Below are 25,377 nucleotides of genomic sequence, written 5' to 3'. Positions count from 1 at the left end.
GACCTTGATTGAGATGAGAGGAGTAGTTTATTTCCTTGGTTCTTGCTACCTTCTGAAAAAGAAAAATAGATTCGTCAACAGATAGTGAAGTCAGCATAGGTTAAACTGGATAAACTGTTATTAATTTGGAGATTTTGATGGATGTATCCCCTTTTTTAGCTAAAAACTAATGGGAACTTATCACTGGAGAGCATAATCTTTATCTCCATAGGATGCAAATCTGGTTCCCAGTTCCAGATATTGGTTCCTTTCCACTTTTAGCCAATCAGAAAGCCATTGGTTACCCATCAAAGCTGTGTGCCACCATTGCACACGTGTGTACATCTTGTCCATCTAGTTACTGCTGTGTAGCTTAGACCCCTACTTGCTCATACTGTTGGCCACTTTCCCCCAGTAGCTCATGCAGTGGTTTCCAGCACTAGACGGGCTAACTGGGGACGGGCTCTCTTCCGGATTCTATCTGGATCCTTCGTGTTCTGTGATCAGTCTTCCTATTTACTATAGTGTTTAGTACTCAGTAGGTGTTCAGAGGAGAGAAGGAAGGAAATTCCTTAGTACTTGCTCCTCTGGCTGGAAGCCGGCCAGTGGAGGATGGGGAGGGGTTGGAGGTGGGGTGGTGGTAGGGAGGGCGGGAAGCATCTCCAGATGCTCCATTTGTTTTGATAGGCTGGTATGCTCTACTGTAGCCAATGACCATCTTGGCCAATCCCTCTCCTCCTTGTCAAACCCACCCCTACTTTAAATGAGCAAATGGTTCAGAGACACATGGACCTTAACTCAATTCCTCTTTAGGTAGAGCAGTTTAGAAGCTACTGAGTCCAGATGACACTTTCCTAGGGGCACATGGGAATATGAGGCTAAGGAAAGTAGGTTTCTCCCTCAGAAGAGAGCACAGATGAGCCAGGTTTTGTTTTTGATATACTTACTTGGTTTTGCGCCCCCCCCCCCTTTTTGAGAATGGATTTTTTTTATGAGAGAAATAGAGAGAGAGAAAGAGGGAGAGAGAGAGAGATTGAGATTGAGATTGGGATGGAATTGGTGTACCAGGGCCTCTAGCCTCTGAAATCAAACTCCAGACATGTGTTCCACCGTTGTATGCTTGCATCTCCTTATGCATATGGCTTACATGGGTTCTGCAGAGTTGAACCTGGGTCCTTAGGCTTCACAGGCAAGCACCTTAACTGCTAAGCCATCTCTCCAGCCCCTGGTTTTGGCCTCTTTATATTGATATGAGACACTTCTAGGTTTTCTTTCATTTTCATTTTTATCTCATCAGGCAAATCCAAATGGATGGGATTTTTCAAATGTAGGAAAGTCCAGCTGGGTGTAGTGGTGCACGCCTTTAATCCAAGCACTTGGGAGGCAGAGGTAGGAGGATTGCCATGAGTTCAAGACCACCTTGAGACTACATAGTGAGTTCCAGGTCAGCCTGGGCTAGAATGAGACCCTACCTCAAAAGACCAAAATAAATAAATAAAAGAAAGTCCACATTCAGGCTAGAGAGATGACTGATCAGTTAAGGGCACTTGCTGCTTAAGCATGAGGGCCTCTTGCTGCCAGAGAGCACCAAAATGCAACTCACTAGAACCCATTATTAAGCTGTGCATCATCACATATATCTATAACTCAACCCTGTCCACAGTGAGCATAAAAACAGGAACATCTCTGTGGCTTGCTGATGGACAGAAGCTCCTGATCGAGGGAGAAACTCTGCCTCAAGGAAATGCATGGATGAAGGACAAGAGAAGGACTGCTGTTGTTCTCCTCTGGCCTCTGTAGACAGAGCATGGGGTATGGGCATCTGCACACATTGCATATACCACTTAGCACACATATTGCATACGCGCCCTTCACATTCTTAAAGATGCATTTTCGAGAGATGCTTGGTTTACACAACTCATGCTGGAACTTCAAAATATATTCAGAAGGCTAGAGAAATGGCTTAGCAATTAAGGTGTTTGCTGGCAAAGCCAAAGGACCCAGGCCTGATTCCCCAGTACCCACATAAGCCAAATGCACAAGGTGGTACATGTATCTGGAGTTCGCTTGCGGTGGCTAGAGACCCTGGCATGCCCATTCTCTCCATTTGACTCTCTCTTTCTCAAATAAATGAATAAATATATCCAAATGAAAAAAAAAAATCTACTGAGGTAATGCCCTGCTTCCTTCCTTGTTGCCCTTCCAAGCCCCTTTTCATTCCTACTATCAACATTACCATTGTATGTGCACTTGCACCCTATGCCTACAAAACCACGAAAATATTGTTAGTGGCTTTGTTTATTCATTTAATCCATATTTAATGAGGATTTGATATTTATAATTGGACACTGTGCAATTCTAGGCTACAAATATGAACACATTATAACTCTTGCTTTCAAGAAACTTAGGTGTGATAGACCTGCAATAGAAAGGAGTTGTAGCACAGTGTCCAAGCAATGCATACACACACCTGAGTGAACTTGGATATTGTTTCTGAGACGCTCTAAGAAAGAATGTCAGTTCTGGAATATGACTAGCTTTTTCTTTTTCTTTAAAAAATTTTTTTTTAATTCAATTTTTATTTGTTCATTTGAGAGAGACAGAGACAGAGAGAGACAGAGAATGGGTGTGCCAGGGCCTCCAGCCACTGCAAACGAACTTCAGACACATGTGCTCCCTCGTGCATTTGGCTAACGTGGGTCCTGGGGAATAGAGCCTAAAATATACGTCTTTAGGCTTCACAGGCAAGTGCTTAACTGCTAAGCCACCTCTCCAGCCCCTCTTTTTCAAAGAAAGGACAAAACCCCGACAAAACTAAAAATTCCTTGTTTCATTTTGAATTCCAGATTCAGTATTCTTCCTCTTATGCCTCTAACCAGAGAGAGGGGGGGGAGAGGAGGGAGAGGGAGAGGGAGAGGGAGAGAGGGAAAGAGAGGGCAAGGTATAAAGGTATAATTGAATATTTTCATGAACTCCTTCATGTTTCCTCAACTCTATCCACTTTGGTTCTCTTGGGACTGCTGTGTCACTTAGAGTAAGGGCTGCAACACGGTGTATCCATCCTTGTTACTATAACAATATATCTCACAGTGAACAACTTAAGAGAGGAAGGGTGCATTTCAGTTTATAGTTCAAGGGAATACACTGTCCCGCATGGTGGCAGGAGAAGAAAACAGCTGGTCACATTGCGTCTATAGTCAGGAAGTAATGAGAATGCTGGTGTTTGGCTGACTTTCTTCTTTTTATTTACCCACGGACCTTAGCCCATAGCAGGATGGGTCTTCTCACTTTAACTAACCTCATCTATAAAAATCCCTCACACACATGCTCAGAGACTTGTCTCCTAGGTGATTTTTAACTCCAATCAAGTTGACAAACGCAATAAATACATGGGAAATGGTATACGCAAATAAGGAACCGCTAATATAAAGAGTGAAGTCAAATACTTGGAAAGCTTGTTTCCTGATTTTTGAGTTGGGTAAGAATCTACTGGGGTAGGCTGAACTAGTCAGGTTAAGATCAGAGAAGTAGAAAAACCAGGATTTTATAGTTAAAAGGAAAAATTTGAGAAACTGATTGGGATTTTTTTCATCGCGTTTATTGTGTGGGCTATGGAAGGCTCCCTCTGCTCCTTCCAGTGAGAAGAGATCTAGTGGATCCTTAAAGGCCAGGGGTGGGAACACGGAGGCTCGGGGCACATGTCTGCATTACAGCCTTCTTTCTACCTGCAGCAGATACACAGAGATGCAACAGGACTTCTGTTCACACTGCTCCACGAGATTATGGCAAATTATGGACCCTGCAAGTAACTCACTGAACATTTTCAGAAGACACAAATAAAACTGAAAAGTATGCAAATACACGGAGATGCTAACATTTAGTAAAGTCAGGAAAACAGGAGAAAAGTAGGTGAAGTGGGGCTTTTCCTCAAGGACGTTGGAAAAGCCAAGTGGATTTAAGTTTCAAGATCAGATGCAGAGTTCAGAACAGAAGAATGCACAGGTGCTGTGCCAGTCTGGGAGGGGCACCCTGATGGAAAGTCTCCCCCTCTTACCCTTATAACTGACAGCTGGAAGCCAAGCATATCCTGCCACCCAGTTGATCTAGAAAAAATTCCATGTTGTGTCCTGTATCAGAAGAACGCGAGGCAATTGACTTTCTCAAACATTAGAATATAAAAATTCCTCCCTGGGAACTCATCATCACAACCAAACCCTTCACATAGTTTTTCTTGAAGTCATAGTAATTAGGGTGAGCTTTCCAAAAGCTCAAAATTTATTTTAAAGTGGTCCAAGTTTTTGGATGAAGCAAAATCAAATTCTCTTCATTAGAACAATTTTATTCCAAGTTTCAAGTGAGGTTCTAAGGTTTAAAAGTTCACAAATGGCACAAGTAAACAACACACCATAAATAAGACTAAAATGACAGAGCAGAGTCTGACCATGAGTGATCTGTGGAGCTTTTAACTACAAGAAGGTGTTAATGGGTCTTCTTCAGTGCTTCTGCAGAGACCTTCCTTGTAAAGGTCAGCCAGAACACTAAAATGCCTTCGGGGCGCTGACTGAGGTCCAAGTCCCTTTGAACACTTAGCACTTCCTTTCTGGCACCACAGTGCACAGAATTGGAGGACCCTTTGGGGAATTTTGGTCTAGGTTCCCTCAGCGGTGAGGTGACCTTCCCTAATGTACCAATCCACATAAGCCTCAACCAGTGTGCCATTTCATTAGAGGGAAAGTGAGTGGGATCTTCCTTTGCTATTAAATCTTGCATCCCCCATAAATGATTAAATTAATAATTGGGTACTCTATCTGATAGTATAGTGGGTTATGCTATCTCTCACTGACAGCTCACCTGCATTTCAGATATGCTTAAAATGTTCAAAGAAAAATAATTTAGAAAGTACAAGAGAAGAAGAGGGTATTTTATGAGGTCAACATGAGAAAGAACAAAACAACTACGAACCAAAGAGATGGTAAATGAAAACTTTATAAACTCTTATTTATTATTGTGCGTGTGCATGTGCGTGTGTGTGTGTGTGTGTGTGTTTGCATGCATACACACACATATGAGCACAATGCCTGTGGAGGTCAAAGGACAACTTTCAGGTTGGTCCTCGCCTTTTGAAGCAGTGTTTTCATTGTTCACTACTTCATTCTTCAGTTTTCAGGAAGTTCTCCTGTATCTACCTTCCTTCTAGCAGTAGGCACACTGGGATTATGGAATCCCTCCACAGTTTACAGCTTTTATACAGTGTCTGGGGATCTGACTTCAGGGACACAAGAGTTGCACAGCAAGTACTTTACCCTCTGAGCCACCTCCCCAGGCCAATAAACGAAAAACTTTTAAAGAATTAAGAGATATACCAATACACTACAATTAAACAACATAATGCTGAATGTAAGATATTAAAAAAATGTTTTATTTGCAACCAGCGGGGGGAGGGAGGTTAATAGAGAGGGAATGGGCTTGCCAGGGAGTATCCTGCTACTGCGAATGACCTCCAGATGCATGTGCCACCAGTGCATGTGCTTTAAGTGGTATTGGAGAATTGAAGCTGTGCCTTTAAGCAAGTGCCTTTACCTGCTGGGCCACCTCCCCAGCCCTGAAAGATTTTAAAAGCCTCTACAGAAGTGGAGTGGCAGGCTCCTTCTCAAGACCAATAATGAAAGCAAAATGCAGAGGAAGAACCTTCCATAAAATATAAAACAAACAAACAAACAAGTGATTTTCCCACACATGGAAAACATTTTCTGGACAGACAGGCATTTTAACAAATAGAATTAGATTTTTCCAAGAAACCTGGAATATTCCACAGGATGCTCTTTAGGCAAAGGAAGGGAATTTCACAAAAGGTGAGGAAAGTAATGAAGCTGACGAGAGAACGCGGTAAGTGAGTGAATCCCAGCAGCGCTGACATGCAGAAGCACAGCAGTCCGTTCCTGGAGCCATCTGGGCTGTGTTTCCCCTCCTGGGCACCTAGACTGGCTTCAGGTCCAGACCTTCTTGAGTCACAGCCTGGGTCTGAGGTCTCACCAATGGAAATGTGGACATTTTCCCTCTTCCATGTGTGTGGTGGGAAGTCAATTCATATGTAGTTAAGTTCAGGGCCATGTAACCTGTCTGATTGTGACATGTATGAAAAGTTAGTTTTGATTTAATATCCCCCTGAGACTACAGACTATGGTCATCATCTTTGTGGCTCCTAATATAGTCAATCAATCAATATCAACAAACAAAAGTAGAATTAAAATACAAAACAATGTCCTTGTATTATTCAGATAGAGAAAAAAACTAGTGTAGTTAGACTTTGATGAATATAAATAGACTGTGTAACTTCCAGATAAATATAATAGAACTATATTTAGTTTATCAAAAGAAAAACAAAAGAAGGCTGGAGATATGGCTTAGCAGTTAAAGTTCTTTCCTGAGAAGCCTAAGGTCCCAGGCTCAATTCCCAGGTCCATGTAAGCCAAATCTACAAGGTGGTGCATTCATCTGGAGTTTGCAGTGACTAAAGGCCCTGGTGTGCCCACCCATTCTCTATCTTCCTCTTTCTTGCTCTTGCTCTCTCTCTCAAATAAATAATTAAGTAAATAAGTAAATAATTTTTTAAAAAAGAAAAGCAGGTTAGGAACTCCAGATGAGCGAGATCATGCGACGTTGTCTTTCTGTGATTGTGTGAGTTCACTTAAAATGATCTGTTCCAAGTTCAACCATTTTTCTACAAATTCCAATGTGTCTTTTCTTTTTCTTATTGCTGAGTAGAATTCCATAGTGTAGACATACCACATCTTCGTTTTCCATTCATCCAGTGATGGGCATCTGGGTTCATTCCAGGTTTTAGCTGTTATGAATTGAGCAGCTGGACCTGAGGAGATAAACGACACACCTTGGCCCCCGTTGAAGCCACGGAAGAATTGGAGAAATGAGCAAAAGTGCTGCTTTCTTCCTGAATCTGATATTATTAGCACAAGGGTGAAGGAGATAGACACTGAGGACATTCATCACCTACCAAAACAGAGATCCAGAAGCTCCGAAGTGTCCATCACTGAACTAGACTGAAAATGCTCCCAGCATGCCTCAGGGAATTGTGCAGAAGAGGTGGAAAGACTATTGGAGCCACAAGTTGGGACATTTAGCACAGAGACATTGCCTCTCCCCTGCCATAATGCAGGGCCTATAATTCCCATGGGGTTGACCTGCATCCCCAATGAGGAAGGCCTCTTCAGAAAAGGGACAGGGAAGACGGAAAGGATGGTACCAACATGTGTTGTTGACATGAAAATATGTCCATATCTAATAAAAAATAAACTTAAAATGAAAAGAAAAACAAAAAGAGAACAAAAAAATACAAGAATAACAAAAGCAAGGGAAATAGGCAATACAAACTCGATTGGTAGAAATCACCAAAATGTATTAGTTACTTTAACAATGCTTAAGTTAAATGCAAATAAGGTTCATATGAATTTGTTTTAAAAATCTAACATGCAGTAAAGATAGGAGCTCTCAAACAAAAGAATGCAGAAAATTTAGGACCAAAAAGACAAATAACTTAAAAGTAAAAAATAATTGAAGAGAAGTGAAAAGAGCTGGTGGTACACACCTTGAATCCCAACACACAGGAGGCAGAGGTAGGTGGATCGCTATGAGTTTTCAGGCCAGTCTAGGAATACAGAGATCCAGGTCATCCTGGGCTACCATGAGATCCTACCTCAAAAAACAAAACAAAACAAAAAAAAAGTTATATCAATTTTATTTGTTTAAATAAAATTTAATTTAATTTTTTAAATTTGCATGCGTGTGTGTTTGTGTGTATGTGTGCACATGTGCAACAGGGTCTCTTGTTACTGCAAAAGAATGCCTGCCTAGTTTTACATGGGTGGAAGCAAGCTTTTTAAATCACTGAGCCATCTCCCAGCCTCCTATAGTAATTTTAATAAAAGCAAACAAATTACTTTAAAGAAAGAGCATTGCTAGAAAGAAATGTTACTAAGTAGGAAAACGTTTCAATTTCTGTGGTGGTATTAATATTTTTTTCACTACTAGGGATTCTGTTTAGAGCCTCTTGAAAGCTAGGCAATTTTCTATCACTAGGGACTATCCCAACTCCCCATATATATATGTATGAGACAAGGTCTTTCTAATTGTTCAGTCTGTCCTTGAACTCACTCAGTAGCCTAGGAAGGTTTTTACTTATAATCCTCCTACCTCAGCCTCCTGAGTAACTGGAATCACAGGCCTACACCATAAGGCCTGGATAATATATTCAACTTAAATGTTGAAGTGCTATTAAAAACAGAATTTCCAAACAAATTAAAGATATTGTACAAGTAGGATGTGAATAGATACTATGGTTAATTGTTGGAGCTCAGTGTTGATATGCCAAGAAGGAAACAAAAAAAGTAATGATACAAAAGCTGTGAGTATTATAATCGCAGTACTTAGTCTAATGGAAATATATTGCAAACTGCATATAAACTTGAGAACATACATCTTGTTCTCCTACATTTGTGAATTTCATTAAAATTGACTCCAATTTTGGGTCCTAATGAAAGTGTTAACAAATTCCAAAGGATTTGTATAATATGCACATATCTTCTTATAAAATCATAACTGAATTAGGCATCAATAGAAAAATTCTAGAATATTTCCAAATGCTTGAACATGAGGAATTTCACTTTAAATTAAGCACAAGACAAGAAAGTGAGAATAGGGGCTGGAGAGATGGCTCAGCAGTTAAGGCACTTGCTTGCCAAGCCTGATGACCTGAGTTAGATACTCTGGCCCACACGCAAGTCCAGATGCACAAAGTGGCACATGCATATGGAGGTCATTTGCCATGCCTAAAGGCCTTGGTGCATCCATTTTCTCCCTCCCCCTCTCTACTTGCAAATAAATAAATATAAAAAATATTTTAAAAAAAGAACATAAATTAAAGAAGACAGTGTCAAATGGCTATGAACATTTAATATATTGACCCTGTGAATGTAATAAAATATCCAGACAAAATATAATGTTAGTTTTTCTTATGAGGTAAAAAAGACAAATATCATGAAGAACTAAGTATCATTCTCCGTCATTTTGCTATGAACCTCAGCAACATACCTCTGTGTCTTTGCAATGAGAAAAAAAAATGTCCTTTTAATGTTATAGGCAGAGATGATCACCAATCATTTTTTTAAATTTTACGATCAAGTGAAAGCAATGCCTATTTAGCAGAAACTATCTTTTAATATTTAAATTTATGTTTCTGATAAAAATGTACATATTAGTGGGGTAACAGGTGATGCTTCAATGTATACATTGTGCCATGTCAGCTCAAACTCATCTATCTTGTCACACAGTTATCATTTCTTTATGGTGACCCTTCAAAATATTCTTCTATCTTTTCAGACTATACAGTACATTATTCTACACTCATCCTGTTGTATAATAGCACACTAAAACTTCTTTTTCTATCTGATTTCTTTCCTATTTAATTAGAACTTAGTACAAATTAGGTGTTTTCTATGCTCTTCAGCCTCTAGTAACCATCTTTCCACTCTCACATGTAAGGAGATCAACTTTATTTTTATATCCCACACATGAGTGAGATCATGTGGTACTTGTCATTCTGTGTCTAGTTATTTCACTTAATTTTGTGGCTGCCAGTCTCAGCTATGTTGTTGCAATTGACAGAATTTCATTCTTTTGAGGTCTTACTAGTATTCCATTGTGTGCATGTACACACGCACTCACACACACACACACACACACAGTATCGTTTTAGGGCTGAAGAGATGGCTTAGTGGTTAAGCACTTGTCTGTGAAGCCAAAGGACCCCGGGTTGAGGCTCAATCTCCCAGGACCCACATTAGGCAGATGCACAAGGGTGCACATGTGTCTAGAAGTTTGTTTGCAGTGGCTGGAGGCCCTGGCACACTCATTCTCTGTCTCTGTCTCTCTCTCTCTTTGCCTCTTTCTCTGTCTGATGCTCTCAAATAAATAAATAAAATGAAATAAAGGCCAGTCTGTTGGGCTTGCGTCAAAAAATTAAAATAAAACATCACTTTAATCCATTCATCAGCCAATGGACATATAGCTTACATTTCTTGACTACTGTGAATACTGTTCGGTGAACAGGAAGTGCAGATGTTCGTCTACCACTGACTTTATTTCCTTTAGATATTTAGATATCGATAGGTTTATATAGTAGATACATTGTTTTAAATTTTGATAAACTACACTTCAAATCTTGATTTTTTTTTACATGCGGCCTGTAGCAGCCCCCAACAGCCCCACGAGGAAACGCGTATCAACAGTGTGCCACAGAGGACTGCATCGCTAAGCTATAATGCCATGCAGTTAGGTTATAAATGCTTTTCTGGTTCACCATCTTTTCAACTTGTGACAGGTTTATCAGAATGCACTTCGGGGTCTGTGAGTCAGTAACTGATGTTTCAGTGCTGTTCTGACCTGACTGTCCCTGGTACCTTCTCATTCCAGGACCCAGGCTAAAGGAGTTTATGTGGTGATTGGCATAAGCCACAAGAGCTGGCAGAGCTCCTGCTCAGAGCCCACACCTGTCATGGCAAGTCTAGGCCAGCCCAAAAGCCAATGGGCTGAGATGTATTAAGAGGAAATACAACACAATACAACATTTTCCTTTTGTGATCAAATTATATTTAATTCAACCCCGCAGGAAGAAATCCTGAAACTCTAATGCAGCTTTGATATCAAGCTCAAAACTTAGAGCTTCACAACATTTCTAGACAAAGTTTGCCACAAGGGTACATCCCACAGATATATAACCTTATGGGTGATGGTTAATGTCACTTGTTAACATGACAAGATTGCATTTCTTTTTTTTTTTTTTTTTTTTTTTTTTTTTTGGTTTTTCGAGTTAGGGTCTCACTCTGGCTCAGGCTGACCTGGAATTCACTATGTAGTCTCAGGGTGGCCTCGAACTCTCGGCGATCCTCCTACCTCTGCCTCCCGAGTGCTGGGATTAAAGGCGTGCGCCACCACGCCCGGCTTCAAGATTGCATTTCTGTGTGCTTGGGAAGAGGCATGCTCCCATGCCTGTGTGTGGAGGCTGCAGACTGTGGTCAAGTTTCTTCTTCCATCACTTTCCCATATATCAACATGGGTGCTGGGGTCTGAACTCGGGTTCTCATACTTGTGTGGCAAGCTCTTTGTCCACTGAGCCATCTCTCCAGCTCTGTGACAGTATTCAGAGTCATCATAGAAACTAATATATTGGCCTGTCTGTGAGGATTACGATATTTGAGGTGCGAAAACCCACCTCACATAGGCATGGGTTTCCTGGACTGCATAAAAAGGAGAGCTGGCTATACAGAATTTTTCTCTCTCTGTGACTGTGAACTGATCACAAACAGCTGCTTCATGCTCCCTCAGCTGTGCCCTCCTTGCTATGATTGATGGCATCGCCTCAGACATTTTAAGCCAAAATAAACTCTTTCTCCTTAACCTTCTTTGATGGGCATTTTGTCACAGCAATGAGACAGGTTACTAATAGAACAGGACACTGAATAGTAATTGCAACAAACTCTCCCACTGGAAAATTGTTGAGAAAGAAGGCTTGAGGGGCTGAGGGAATGGTTCAGTGAATAAAGCATTTCCTATGCAAATACAAGAATTGGAGTTCCCACCCTCAGCACTGACATCAATGCTGGACGGGTATGGCAGTCCGCTAGGCTTGGAAGGCAGACATAGGTGCTACCTGAGTATGCTGGCTAGCTAGCCTAGCTGAATTGGTGAGCTCTGGGTTCCAATGAGAGACCCTGCCTACAAAAGTAGAGGGGAAAGTTATTGAGGAAGATACCTGATATCAACTTCTGCTTTCTCACAAACACACATATGCACACTTACTATCATACGTATACACACACACACACACACACACACACACACAGGTCTGCATACCACACACACAGACACATGCAAATAAAGAATATGTTACTTTAATAAGCTTTTTTATTTTTGGCCCAGTCTAATGCTTTCCATGGTACTGAGCTAATCTGTCAGGAAGAGAGATTATTATTATTATTATTCTCTTAGGCCACATCATGGAAAGATACTGATAAGATGCATCTTGTGTGGCCCAAGCTGTGAAGCCTGCTTCCTCTTTCCACAGAGCTTCTGGCCCAAAACTTGTTTTATGTATTAATAATTACAGACTGCTTTCATCCAGGCTATTGGAACATTTGGTCTTGTAACTCTAAAACCATGGGTTTTGAAGCAACTTGATTCTCCTCAGAAACATTTGTAAACTGCTACATTTCTGTTCTTTGGAGATGTGCCTTTCTCTGAAGACTTATTTATAGATAATGTGAACTAACAGGCTTCAAAGAGACTTCTGGCATCTCTTTCTGTTAAACCATTTTGTCTAACTGGCTTGAATTTTTAGAAGTGAACTTAAACTACCTAGAGGTTTTAAAAAAGGACAGGAATGGCAATGCTATTTGGGCATATGTTAACAAATTATATGAATAACAATGCCTTTAATTTGGGCATATGTTTTATTGTGACCTTAGTTTTTAGAGCATTCATTTTCTATGATTTTGTTATTATTTTAATTAGAAGCAGCTCTGTTTTCTAACTCAGCAATCCCTAGGACTTTGGGTTACTCTGACTTCTGTCTTCCCTGTTTACAAAGCAGTCCCATGCTTTTCTGAGTTTACCTGACAATCTGGAGGAAAAGGAATACAAAAAGCCAAGTCACACTAGTGGCATTCTGTTTAGAAATCTCTTCCCTAAAGCTACTCATTACAAAGTAGATAGAATATCAACTTTACCCGTTATTGCAGGTGTCCATTTGCTAAATATTTTGCCACTGTATTCCATGGGTCATCATTTTCCCAGCCTTCACTCATAGATTACAACTTTTCTCTTGCCCTCGAAGTTAATATTCAGATATTCAATGGTTTGTTATAGGAGTATATCATTTTGAGATTCCAGTATCTGCTGTTAGTAAACTTGGCTATAGTAACAAATGCGCTCAAAAGCTTAGTGCTTGTTTCTTTCTTAGGTTACAGAGCCTTGGTTTGGCTACAGTTCTGCCAGAGACTTTAAGTCAGGTGGGCTCGCCCGTGTTGTCTTCCCATTCTGTGACCCAGGTGGAAAATCCGGGTCCTGCACTAGCAATTTATAATGCCTTATAAAGGTTCTGCTCAGAACTAGAGGGGGAAGAGCTGGTACCCATCCCTGTGCTCATGTTCCATTATCCAAAGCAAGTTCCAGAGTTTAGATCAAAATTAGCATGGAGAGAAGTATAGTCATTTTAAAAAGGAGGGTACTAGGACCAATTGCAGCTAATAAAGTGTAGCACCTAATCTTGTCTATGTTAAACATTTGAAAAAGATTAACAGGATAAGCCACTCTCAGCAAGGAAAGATTGTTATAACTAGCCAAAATCAATTTAGTAGAAAACAAACATATCAAAATTATTTTTTAATTTTAAGTTTATTTTACTTTTACTTATTTGAGAGAGAGTGAAAGAAGAAGAGAGAAAGAGAGAGAGAGAGAGAGGGAGAGAGGGAGAGAGAGGGAAATGAATGAGCATGCTAGGGCCTCCAACCACTGAAAACAAACTCCAGATGCATGCAACCACGTTGTACATCTGACTTATGTTGGTCCTGGGGAATTGAACCTGGGTTCTTTGGCTTTACAGGAAAGTGCCTTAATTGCTAAGCCATCTCTCCAGCCCCATATCAAAATTATTAATGGGACTAAATTGTTTTAAGGAAAACTATTCAAAGTGAGAAGTCCTTGGCAAGCTTGGTCATGTAAAATGATGGAGAGACATCAACGAAATGAATAAAAAAGAGGCTATAAGCAGAGATGGAGTCCCAGTGACCAAACAAAATTAGGGAATCTTATGAAAATCAGGCTATCACACGAACGATGTTGTGGGAAGCATTAGATAACATGGAGGAGTTTATAGCCATACGCAGAGAGTCACAACTCTTCAAAAAAAAGTATGGACACCTGAATGGTACCATAAAGTAGTTTCAGTGGTTAAAAATACAAGACCACAAAGTTAAAAGAAGAGATCCAAACAGTCTCACAGGGAAATTTTATAAAACATTTCACAAATAAGTGTTTTGATCTTACACAAAATATTGTAGGAAATACAAAATAGCAAAAGAGAAGGCATCTCCCCAGTAAGTAATTAAATGAGATTGAGCTAACCTGACAAGCAGAATCTGGAAAAACCAGCAAGAGATGGAAAAGTTTATAGAAAAATCATATTCCTGAACATGAACACAAAAACCATATATAAAATTAGCAAAAAGGGGCTGGAGAGATGGCTTAGTGGTTAAGCACTTGCCTGTGAAGCCTAAGGACCCTGGTTCAAGGCTTGATACCCCAAGACCCACGTTAGCCAGATGCACAAGGGGGCGCAAGTATTTGGACTTTGTTTGCAGTGGCTGGAAGCCCTGGCATGCCCATTCTCTCTCTTTCTCTCTGACTCTTTCTTTCTCTGTCTGTTGCTCTCAAATAAATACATAAAAGTAAAAAAAAAAAAAAAATAGCAAAAAGCCAGGCATGGTGGTGCATGCCTTTAATCCCAGTGCTCAGGAGGCAGAGGTAGGATCACCGTGAGTTCAAGGCCACCTTGAGACTACCTAGTGAATTCCAGGTCAGCCTGGGCTAGAGTGTGACCCTACCTCAAACAAAACAAAACAAAATTAATTAATTAAATTATTATTTATTATTATTAAATTATTATTATGAATTGAAATTAGTAAAATGCCATGTAAGGAATATATTTCAAAGTATTTAATGGATAAGCAAGATCTAGACAAAATACTTCAGCTAGCAAACTGCATGTTTAATGATCATTTTCTTCTGGCCTTCCACAAACCCAGTGGGCAGCTGACAGGTGGAAGTGGTGCAGTGCTTTTCTGTAAGGTAGAGTGATAATCCTGAAGTAAAGGTACATCTGGCTGAAGACTGAGGTGCGCACCCACTACTCGGTTTACAGATCCCGTTGACCTCCTTTCTATACTTATAGTTCTTACGCAAATCTAATTATCACATTCCCTTATCTGTCTTCTCTTCTAGATTAAGAGCTCCTTGAAGATGACTGTCTCATTTCCCATAGCATATATCATAGAGATTATGCCAACAAAAGTGTTCAAAATCATTTAATACATGTTTCAATCATTAAAGAATGCTTAAAATGAAAAGGTGCACCAGTGAACTGGAAATATCAGATAGCAGAGAAATTTGAGAATTTACACTGGAGGGAGGGCACTTTTTAATTTTTATTTGAGAGAGAGAGAATTGGCATGCCAGGAATTCAGCCACTGAAATCAAACTCCAGATGCTGTGCCACTTAGTGGGCATGTGCAAACTTGAGTGGACCTCACCTTTGTGTGTCTGGTTTATATGGGATCTGGAGAGTCAAACACGTGTCCTTAGGCTTTGCAGGCAAGCACCTTAAACCATTAAGCCACTTCTCCAGCCTGAGGTACATTTTGTGCCTCTGGCTTACATGGGTACTGGGGAATTGAACCTGGGTCCTCAGGCTTCACAGGCAAGTGCCTTAACTGCTAAGCCATCTCTCTAGCCTCTGAGGGTACATTTTAATTCCAATGAAGTCCTTTCTTTTGACCTTTGATGTTTAATCCATCAAAGAGTGGAGCTATCTTTTAGTAATTGCTTCAGAATGTTATTGGCTTATTGGTTCTGAGAATCAAGACAGGCTTATCCACAACATAATCAATAGTAGATTGAGATTTGATTTTAAGATTTAATTCTACAAAGGTGATCTTAAAAGGTGATAATTTTTCTATGTAGCACAGTATATTAAGCTATGTTAGACTGCATAGCCAAATAAATGATTCCTATAACTGAATGAAAGTAATTGTTACTGCATTAAGAAATCCAGTTGTTCTTTTCCAGGTGGTTCAATCCTGAGAAGTTAAAAAACCAAGCAGAATAGGATTTTGCAACGTGTTCTAGGCTTGCAAAAAATGATACAATACAACTCCAGGGGTTTGGGGAAGGTACTGTAATGAGAGCTTATTATTGGGATCTAGCTCTGAATGGACCTTGGGGTTTCCTTTTAAGTAGAAGTCTGTATTATAGGACAAAGAGCTTTATCTCTTCTGACGGGAAAGCTAAGAATAGCTGTTCTTTATGAGTCATGCAAACACATTCCAAAAAGGGCTCTCTTCAATTAAACATCTGTAGCAGCTCTTCCTGTTCATTCCTACCACCTCAGCCCAGGTAGAGCCAGCAGGCAAGGGATAGTTGACAGTGGTTATTTTTACTCCATTGAATTTCAATAACAGAACAAAAAATAATTCACAAGAACAAATAATATTTCAGTTCTCTGTCTTCAGAGACAAAATGTGGCCAGGAGTGACCTTTGGGGGGGCAGGAACTGTATGTAGAAGCATTCTTTTTTTCAGCTTGTTGTGGGTGCTAATTTCTTGCCAATGGGGAGAATTCTGGTTCTCTGATTGAGAACTCATTCATTGTCTTTTGTGGGGATGATCATTTATGATTTGGAGAACATGTTTTGCTCTGGGTAATATTCAGCCTTACCTGGAAACTCCCTGATACCATGTTTCTCTCCTTAGGAATGAATCTAATTTCCGTATATATGGCTTAAGATATAAAATGATAATTTTTATGTGTTTAAAAATCAGGAAGAATTAAAGAGAATAAAAGCTCTTTCATTAAAAATTGATTATTGAAAAAGTACTTCTCAATTTTTTCATCACTAGAAGAAACTGAGTGATGGTAGAATAACACTCTTTTTTCATGAGATCTTTGGCTGGAGAGTTCTCCCATCCATTAGTGGGGAGGGAGGAGGTTGATTATAATGGGTGGGGGAGCTATATAGCAGTAAGTATTGAAAGTATATTTTCTGACCTCACAGTGCCCATGATCCATCTCTGTGCTTTCTTTTGACTTTCTGCTCAGCAGGCAGATTAGATATAATACTGTGAAGCTACAGAGTTTGGAAAAAACAAAAAAGATTTGCCTTTCCTTCTGTCCTTGCTAAAATCTGGGAAATAAAAAGAAAGAAAATGGAATGCATATATGTGGACTATAAATCAAAAATGATATTTTAGAAAGGATCAGCTTCTAACTTCTTTTCACTTATTCTAGGAAAAAAGATCAGATTCTCCCAGGGAAGTTTGCTCCATGAACTGGCAGCTGGGTATTATTAAAGGCCTTATACAGTAAAGACTCAACAGTATTTATTGAAAGAATGAATGCCTTGTAAGCAGAGGGAAAATATATTGGTGTATTTTCTAGCTGAATGTCTATATCTCAGTGGTTTGACCTCAGAGTGAAACAAATAAAAGCCAGTCTGGCCGGGGTATTATACCATCTTATACCAGTCCAGCCAATCAGCAAATCTTCAGCATTTAATACATCAAATAACTAACAACAGCTGCTAAATGACTCCTCAAATTAGAGGGTGTTTTTTTTTTTTTAATCTTGCTTTATGTCTCAGCATGGTAGAGCTAATGGAAGACAAATTTCACAAAAATAATTAAAATGGTGCCAGCTTTGACAAGAAAAGGGAGGGGTGTGTGGCTAGCAAAGATGTTAAGGACCAGCAGCTGCAATGCCAATTTCAAGAAGTACCAACGTTTCTCATTCTGAGGAGTGGGCGTTTGTGCAGGGCCAGCCTCTCACTAATGAAAGCCCTCTTAGACCCGGAGACTGTGCCAAACACAAGAGGGTCTTTCCACGGCAGTTACCCCGGTTGCCGTGATCCCAGGACTGGCTGAAGCTCCTCTTTGTGGTGAACTGGTACTGCAGGGCAACAGAGGACACCAGGGAATGCCCGTGGGGCTTTTGATGGAGTGTGGGGCTTTTCTTCTCAGCATTTATTTCTGTATCCATCTGCATCAAAATAACATTAAAAAAAAAAACATTCAGTTTGAATGCTCACTACTTGCACAGCACACTGAACATAAAATTGCTTAGCATCACTTTGTTTCAGCTCCCTATTTGAAAAGAAAGAAAAAGAAAATTATTTATTTGCCAGGAAAGAGAGAGAGAGAGAGAGACAGACACACACAGAGAGAGTGAGAGACAAAGAGAAAGAGAGACAGAGAGATTAGGCATGCCAGGACCTACAGCCACTGAAAATGAACGCCACATGCATGTGTCACATTGTGCGTCTGGGTTCATGTGAGTACTGGGGAATTGAACCTGGGTGGTTAGACTTTGCAGGCAAGTACCCTATCTGCTGGGGCATCTCCCCAGCCCTCAGCTCCCTCTTTCTATTCCAACTAAATACATATTTTCTTTGAATCATTTGTTCTTTGCCCTCCTCCACATGTCCACATTCTTTATGTTTCATGCTGTGAAGTGGGAAAAAAAAAGAAAGACATTTCTAGTGACAATAGTGGGATTATTAAGCTATGTTTTAGACACAAGCTAGCTGAATGGGACTAGCTTGTGGGTGATCCAACTTCCAAAACTATGACATTTGAAAAGTTGCTTGAAAATGAATTTTTTCTCACTTCTTGCAAACAAAAACAAATAGAAGTATGGATGAAGTCAAACCAGATTATGGATTCATGAAGAACTATTTTTCCTGCTCTGGCCATCACCATTTCAGGTTAGAATTTGAGCCAAGCTATACCCAAAGGGTGAGATGAATGATGCAGAACGTTCTTCTCATTTTCATAAATCGAGCATATTTCTCCTATGTGCAATGACTTTCATTGAGTGTCTATAAAGCTTCACTATGATCTCCGAATAAAATGTCCAAAAGGGTTCCTATGATGAGGGTGTAGCTAAGCAGTAGGGCATGTGCTTATATCTATGCGGTCCAGTGTCCAATACCCAGCATGACAAAAATAACTAGTTCCCTCAAAAAGTACCTATGCTAAAAATATGAAATTCATGTATGCCATTTTTAGTTGCAAGTAGCAAAAAGTCAGAATCTTAAGCTAGCAATAAATTCATTGGCAAATGAATGAATGGGGCCTGGGCATTGCTGTCCTCGTTGTGGCTGAATTTAGAGATCAAGCAATGTTGTCTAGAAGTTTATCTGTGCTTCTCTCTGTGGATTAACTTCTTCCCCAGATTAATATGACAGTAAGATAGTTCGAGAAGCTTTCCTAGCGGGGTGTGATGGTGCATATGACAATTCTGATGCTCAGGAGGCTGAGGTGGGAGGATCTCAAGTGTGAGGTCAGTCTAGGTGACAAGGCAAGGTCCTGTCTCAAGGGAAATTAAAGAAAAAAAGAAATTCTTTCCTCCTAGGTTGACATGGAACAATGCTTCTTATTAATAACTTGCAAAAATCCTAGAATTCTTTCTAATGTTAAGTTCACAGATTCCTTTTGTGAACTGAACACAGATACAGCAGTGGGATCACATGATCTCAGGAGGGAATTAGGAGTTCAGATTGGTCAGGCTTGAGTTACATGCCCAGAAAAAAAAAAAAAAAAACTGATGGAATGCCTGACTTGAGTCACATTTCCCTCCTCAAATCAAGAGTCAAGTATAGCAGTCTGGACTGAACAGCTGTTCCTCAGAGAGATTCATTGTATCTGTTGGAAGTGGAGGTGTGAATTTAAAATGTTTGTTCAGTGTTATGCTGTCCAATTAAGAAGCACTTTTTGTTGGAGACTTGGTCCAATATAGCAAAGACTGGTCTGGATCTTACTATGTAGGTGAAGCTGGCCTTGATCCTCCTGTCTCTACCTCCTAAGTGCTGGGATTGCAGGCATGCAGCCCTATGCCTGGCTAAAAGGCATATTTGATTTTATTCCTGGTACCATAAAAAAGATCATCTAACAAGTAAAAACATATTTGAATACTTACTGTGTTCTGGACATAGTACTTAGCACCTAGTGTTTAAGCTCATTTTCTTTCTCTCATCACTTATGAATTGGTTTACAGTTCATACTTAAGTCAACTAAGTAGTCTGCCAAAAGTCACACAATTAGGATGCAGAACCAGGCAGGATTTGAACTGGCAATGCCATGGCCTACAGTGGCAATGTTGACAACCACAATGGCAGATACCTAAGTGACTACTTACTGCACAAATGGGCCTGAGTACATTCTGAGCAAAGAGCTACATCTGTGCAGAGCATAAGATGTTCGTCTTCAAAACAAGGCTCTGTGCAGATAAGGGAGTGGACACAAACCTGAGCCTCCCTTCTGCCTCAAGACAGCAATCCTGGCACCATACTTGGAATAGAAGTCTTGGCATTGCCAGGTTTAGGAAGCTGTTTTCAGTAGCAGAAGGATATGAGAAGGTTAGCAAGAGCCAAGATAGGCAGCAAATGATAATACAAAAAGAAAACAGGGAGTTGTTTATGCAGCAAAGTCTCAGGGTAAGTGGGAGGGGATGAGATTAAGGATGGAGGTCTTAGCCTTGGATAAGGGGGACAACACCTTTTCTTTTAAGACAAGAGGAGGAGGAAAGGGACAAAAAAAGAGAAGAATAACAGCTTCTTTGTAGAAAAAAATAATTAAAAGGGATATTTGTGTTCAAGCTGTTCAACCTCGCTATGGAATAAATAGAGTTACACCTGTAACTCAGCTGCGACTCCATCTTCTTCAAGGTCGGGAGTCTCCTGACTGCTTCATGCCACAAGGCTTTTGACTGGCTTCACATAGATTTTACAAAGCAGGAACCATATTACATGGTGGCATTCTTTTCAATTTTTCTTGCTTATTTATTAATCATATATGGTATGTTCAAAGATGTTCTCTTTCCTTATGCCTGGTGGCTTAATGATAAATGTCCGCAAAAGAACTAGTTTCACATTTCTTTAGAGAATAATGTATAACCTGCTATTCATAGATAAATACAAATCCACGTGTTTCAAGAAAGAAATAGCGTAAGTTAACTAATTAGCTGCAGCTTGTCATTTAGATACATCAGCATGTGGCAGTGACAAACCGTTGCTTCATAATTAATTGACTTAGATCTTTTGAAAATTAATTAGTTGAGAGGTGCAGCTGGGCAATGATTGATGTGCAGGAGGCCGTTGGTCCTCTGGTCAGAAATCAAGGTCAAGCCAATAGGACATTTTCACCTTTCACCTGCCTGGTCAGCAGTAATTCAACCAGCCAATTAGTGCTGACACACTTCTTAACTGTCTTCTTCAGATTCTGTGAGCTTGCCAGTAAATCCATAGAATTTGTCTTTCCTAAATATTGATCTACCTTAATTATAGCCCTATTATCCTGTAGAGTTTTTTTTAATACATACCATTACTGAGTGATCAATACATTCAGGCCCTATGGTGAGCCACTCATGTACTTTATTTCAGTTTTTCCTCAGAAGATCACTATGGATTCGACATTCAAAGAGGTGGCATGATGTGATGGTGAAGGCCCAGACTGAAACACCTGACTTTTTAGATTTACATCCTGGTGATGCAAGAATTTAGGGTTCCTCGTCTATGCACCAATATAATATGCCAAATGTACCAGTAATTTTGGGGTGTCCCAGGATTATTGTCTTATGCACTCAGCAAATGATATCCATAGACCAGAGGATAAGGTTCAGAAAGATTTTATTATAGCTTAGAGCTTTAGGAGGGAGAGATTTAAGAGAAGGGTGATTAAGGGAAGGAAGACATCTCTTGTACAAAGAGGCAAGAGGGTGTTTGAGAAGCAAACCTCAAGACTCAGACTGGAGTTTTCTATGAGCCTCATAGATGGGCAGCTCATTTAGCCAGTTAGTCTCTTTAAAAATATTTTATTTATTTATATTTATGAGAGAGAGAGAAAGAGAGAGAGAGAGAGAGAGAGGACAAAGGAGAGAGAGAGACAGAGATTGAGAATGGGAGTGTCAGGCCCTTTAGACCCTGCAAACAAATGTCTAGACGCATGTGCCACCTTGCGCATCTTGGCCATCTAGTCTTGACATCAGGTGTTTGAAGTCAAGATCTTTCAAAAAGGGCAATGTTCCTGATTTTTCCCGGAAAAGCCTTCTCAGAAGGGAGTTGAAGGACAGCCTAAAGGTGTACTGGTAAGAGAAGGGGAGATCCTTCTGACATTCCTGACCGGAAGTAAAGATTAATGACCTAGGTTTTCCCCTATGGGCCCAAAGACAGTTCCCTCATTTAGTGGAGGGGAAGGGTCCTGTCACCCTAAACTGTCTAGCCAATTTCTGTCTCCTACACTGGCACTATGATTAGCTGCTGTGTGACTGTTTGCAAATTTCTTAATCCCTTATCTTCCCCACCGATAGGAAGGTGGGAACCATAGTACCTTCTGAATGGAGGCGCAGATAGCTTCAATGACTTAATCCACATGGTACTTAGAATAGAGACCGTGCTTCCAGTACTGTCATCGCCAGTCCTCCTGCTTGCCTACCAACACTGAAGTATAGTTTGGGTACATGCTCCTAAATATTTTTTTTTTCTAGATAGATACAGATTTATGCGTATACCATCGTGTTATACTTTAAGGAAAGATTCGATATACAACTTCACATTAGCACATATAAAAATAACTTGACTCAACAACAAAAGTCTTTTTAGCAACATTCAAAATAACTAACTTATAAAATTTTTAAATTACAGAGAATTTGAAAGAATGAAATAAAGTACAAAAACAAACAAAACAAAAGCACACTCACAAAAAAGTCAAATTTTGACAAAAGTATGCTTCATTTATCTGGAAGATATTATTTCTGGAAAAATAATACATAACTGAACTCTACATTTATACTTGAGTCCAAGCCATTTTGAATGTGGTGGGAACCCACAGTTCAGTTACTTTTCCCACTCACTGCTTTCTCCTCTTGAGGGACATGATTAGAATCTGTGTCATTTTGGTGATCTGTGACAGAGTTTTCAATGCCCATGGGGGAGTCTACACTTTCCTACCCCACACTGAGAGGGTTTATATAACTACTAGCTCATCTACCAGTTCTCTCCTCTGAGCTGTTGGAGGCTTTCTTACCATTTCTTGAAGAAGAAGGAAAGTCATCCTCAGTTGTGTTCCCAGCCCTCTGAAATCCAGGCCCAGACTTCAGCCTGGAGTTGCTGCAGTTCTTTGGTTTATTGGCCAGTCTTTGCTGCAGTGTTTGCTTGTGGCCTCTGCCTGATCTATAAGTTTAGAAAATGTAGTCGTACTGGCACTTTAGGCTGAAGCTTGAGACTACTACTATTGGTACTGAGCCAGTGGCTGACTTATCTCCTTCAGTTATTGCTGAAAAACTAGAATAGTACTCTGCATAGTCTCTACATCTTTGTCAAGTTGAATGATGAAGTCACTCATTTTATCCTGACTGCTTTAAAGTCCGTATTTCTGTATTTCTACTGCAAAGCCAACTATGTTTGAAGCTGGGTAGTGAGTTCCTGGAACAGCTACCTTCTGAGATCTTGGTTCTCAGTGATGAACATTTCACAATTTGCCATTAACATTTTTTTTTTTTTGAGAAGTCAAGATTTATTTTATTTTATTTTTTGACCTGTTTACATTTTTCCAATCCTCAGAACCAACAAAAGCATTAATGGTGACTTTTCAAAATTTTTGAAATAGAGGCTTATCAAGATATCTGTGATTTGGGGAATTTTAATACTTTCCAAATCCATCATGCGTATAAAACTTCCATGTGTCCTTTTGGATTCTGATGTAAGTTTTTTTTTTTATTAATTAGTTTTGCAGTCAAGTTGGTACCATTGTTAGGCTCGTCCATGACCTACCCTCCCCTTGGCTCCTCTTTGTTGAGGTATATGGGTCAGGTATTGTGGAGTTAGGCTGCAGTTATGAGTAGGAGAAATGTCTCTGCATATCATGACCCAATGTGTGGCTCTGACATTCTTTTAGCCCCTCTTCTCCAGAATTTCCCTGAGCCATGTTGGGCTCATTTTTGGTCTGCTCCAGTGATGAGGTGTTGGGAGTCTCTGTGTCTCTGGGTATCTGATTTGCTACAAGTTGATTTTTCTCTGTGTCAGTCTCCTTCACCCCTGTGCTGGTACCTGGTTCACCAAGAAAACAACATCCTTGCTTGTTTCACCAATTATTCTTAGTTTCAGCTGGGGCCCTTTTGAGGTATGATGGGGTGGCTCTCTCCTTATGATCTACATCTATCTGTAAAAGAGATGCAGATTCTCCAACAGAGAGTAAAGTTAACACCAGACAAATGGGATAACCCTTATTTTTTATAGATAATTTAATAGGTGTAGGCCCACTTGTAGACCACGATTGGAGGTAGCTTGATAAGGGAGAGCGGGCTCATGTTTGGATATAGTTCTGACTTGTTTCCCAGCTCCAGCTATGGGTCCGTTCCACTGAGTGGATCAGTTAGCCAAATCAAGAGCAGTTGGTTTCCCACCATGTCTGTACACCACTATTGCACTTGTGTGAGTATCACAACAGGTTATTTGCTGCTAAGTAGGTTAGGCCATGAGTTGCTTACACAGATATTGGTCATTTTCCCCCAGTCGCCCATGTAGCACCTTCTGGCAGTAGACATGCTGACTGTCTGCGGACTGACTCTCTTCCAGCTCCCAGCCATGCCATTCCATTTTACATGTCAACTGCATATGGTGTCTTCAGCAGTAGGGTCTCACCACTAACCTTTGGTGGGTCATCAAGTACTCTGACAGAAATCTGTATTTCTTTTAGGAAACCTTGTTGGTCTCTCTGATCAAAAGCTCATTGCGGATGAGAGCCACATGCTGGTATTGGGAGTTACAGGTCAGTGCCAACTAGGAAAAGAAAGAAAAAGATAACTAATATAAAAGAGTTAGAGAGAGAGAGAGAGATTGAGAGAGAGAGGGAGAGAAAGAGAGAGAGAGAAGCTGTAGAAGATTAAGTTCAGTCTTCTTCATACCCTTTCCACTGCCTTGTGGCTCAGGTGTTCCTTCTAAGGGCCTGGTGAAGGATCAACCATTTGGTCTGCCTTTTTTTAAATTTACTTTATTAGTTTTCTTTTCAGCAAATACAGGCAGTTTGGTCTGCCTTTTGCCTGTTTGGTTTATTGGAGTTTTGGCTCAGGTAGTTCAGCAATCATAAAGTCCACAGTCTTACAGGATAAACTGACATACATTATCTGTAAATCACAATGCTCAATAAGGTTAAAAGCTATGCATATTACATTTCTTTATTTTATTGGAAATTTGCAGTTAAGGCACTTGCCTGCAAAGCCAAAGGATTCAGGTTCAATTCCCCAGGACTCACCTAAGCCAAATGCACAAGGTGACACATGTGTCTGGAGTTTGTTTTTAGGTGCTACAGGCCCTGTTGCACCCATATTCTCTTCTCTCTCTCTCTTTCTCTCTTTCCTTCTTTCAAATAAATAAATAAATAAACATTTAAAAATATGAAACAAAATAATATGTCTGAAAAGTTTTACATTAATCATAACAGGCTGACCAGTATAAGAATGTGGCTTTTTGGCTCAAAAAGTCTGAGTCTCTGTGTCGAAATAGTA

This window comes from Jaculus jaculus, chromosome 6, assembly GCF_020740685.1.
Source record: "Jaculus jaculus isolate mJacJac1 chromosome 6, mJacJac1.mat.Y.cur, whole genome shotgun sequence".
NCBI lineage: Eukaryota > Metazoa > Chordata > Mammalia > Rodentia > Dipodidae > Jaculus > Jaculus jaculus.
This window is presented reverse-complemented; position numbering follows the sequence as displayed.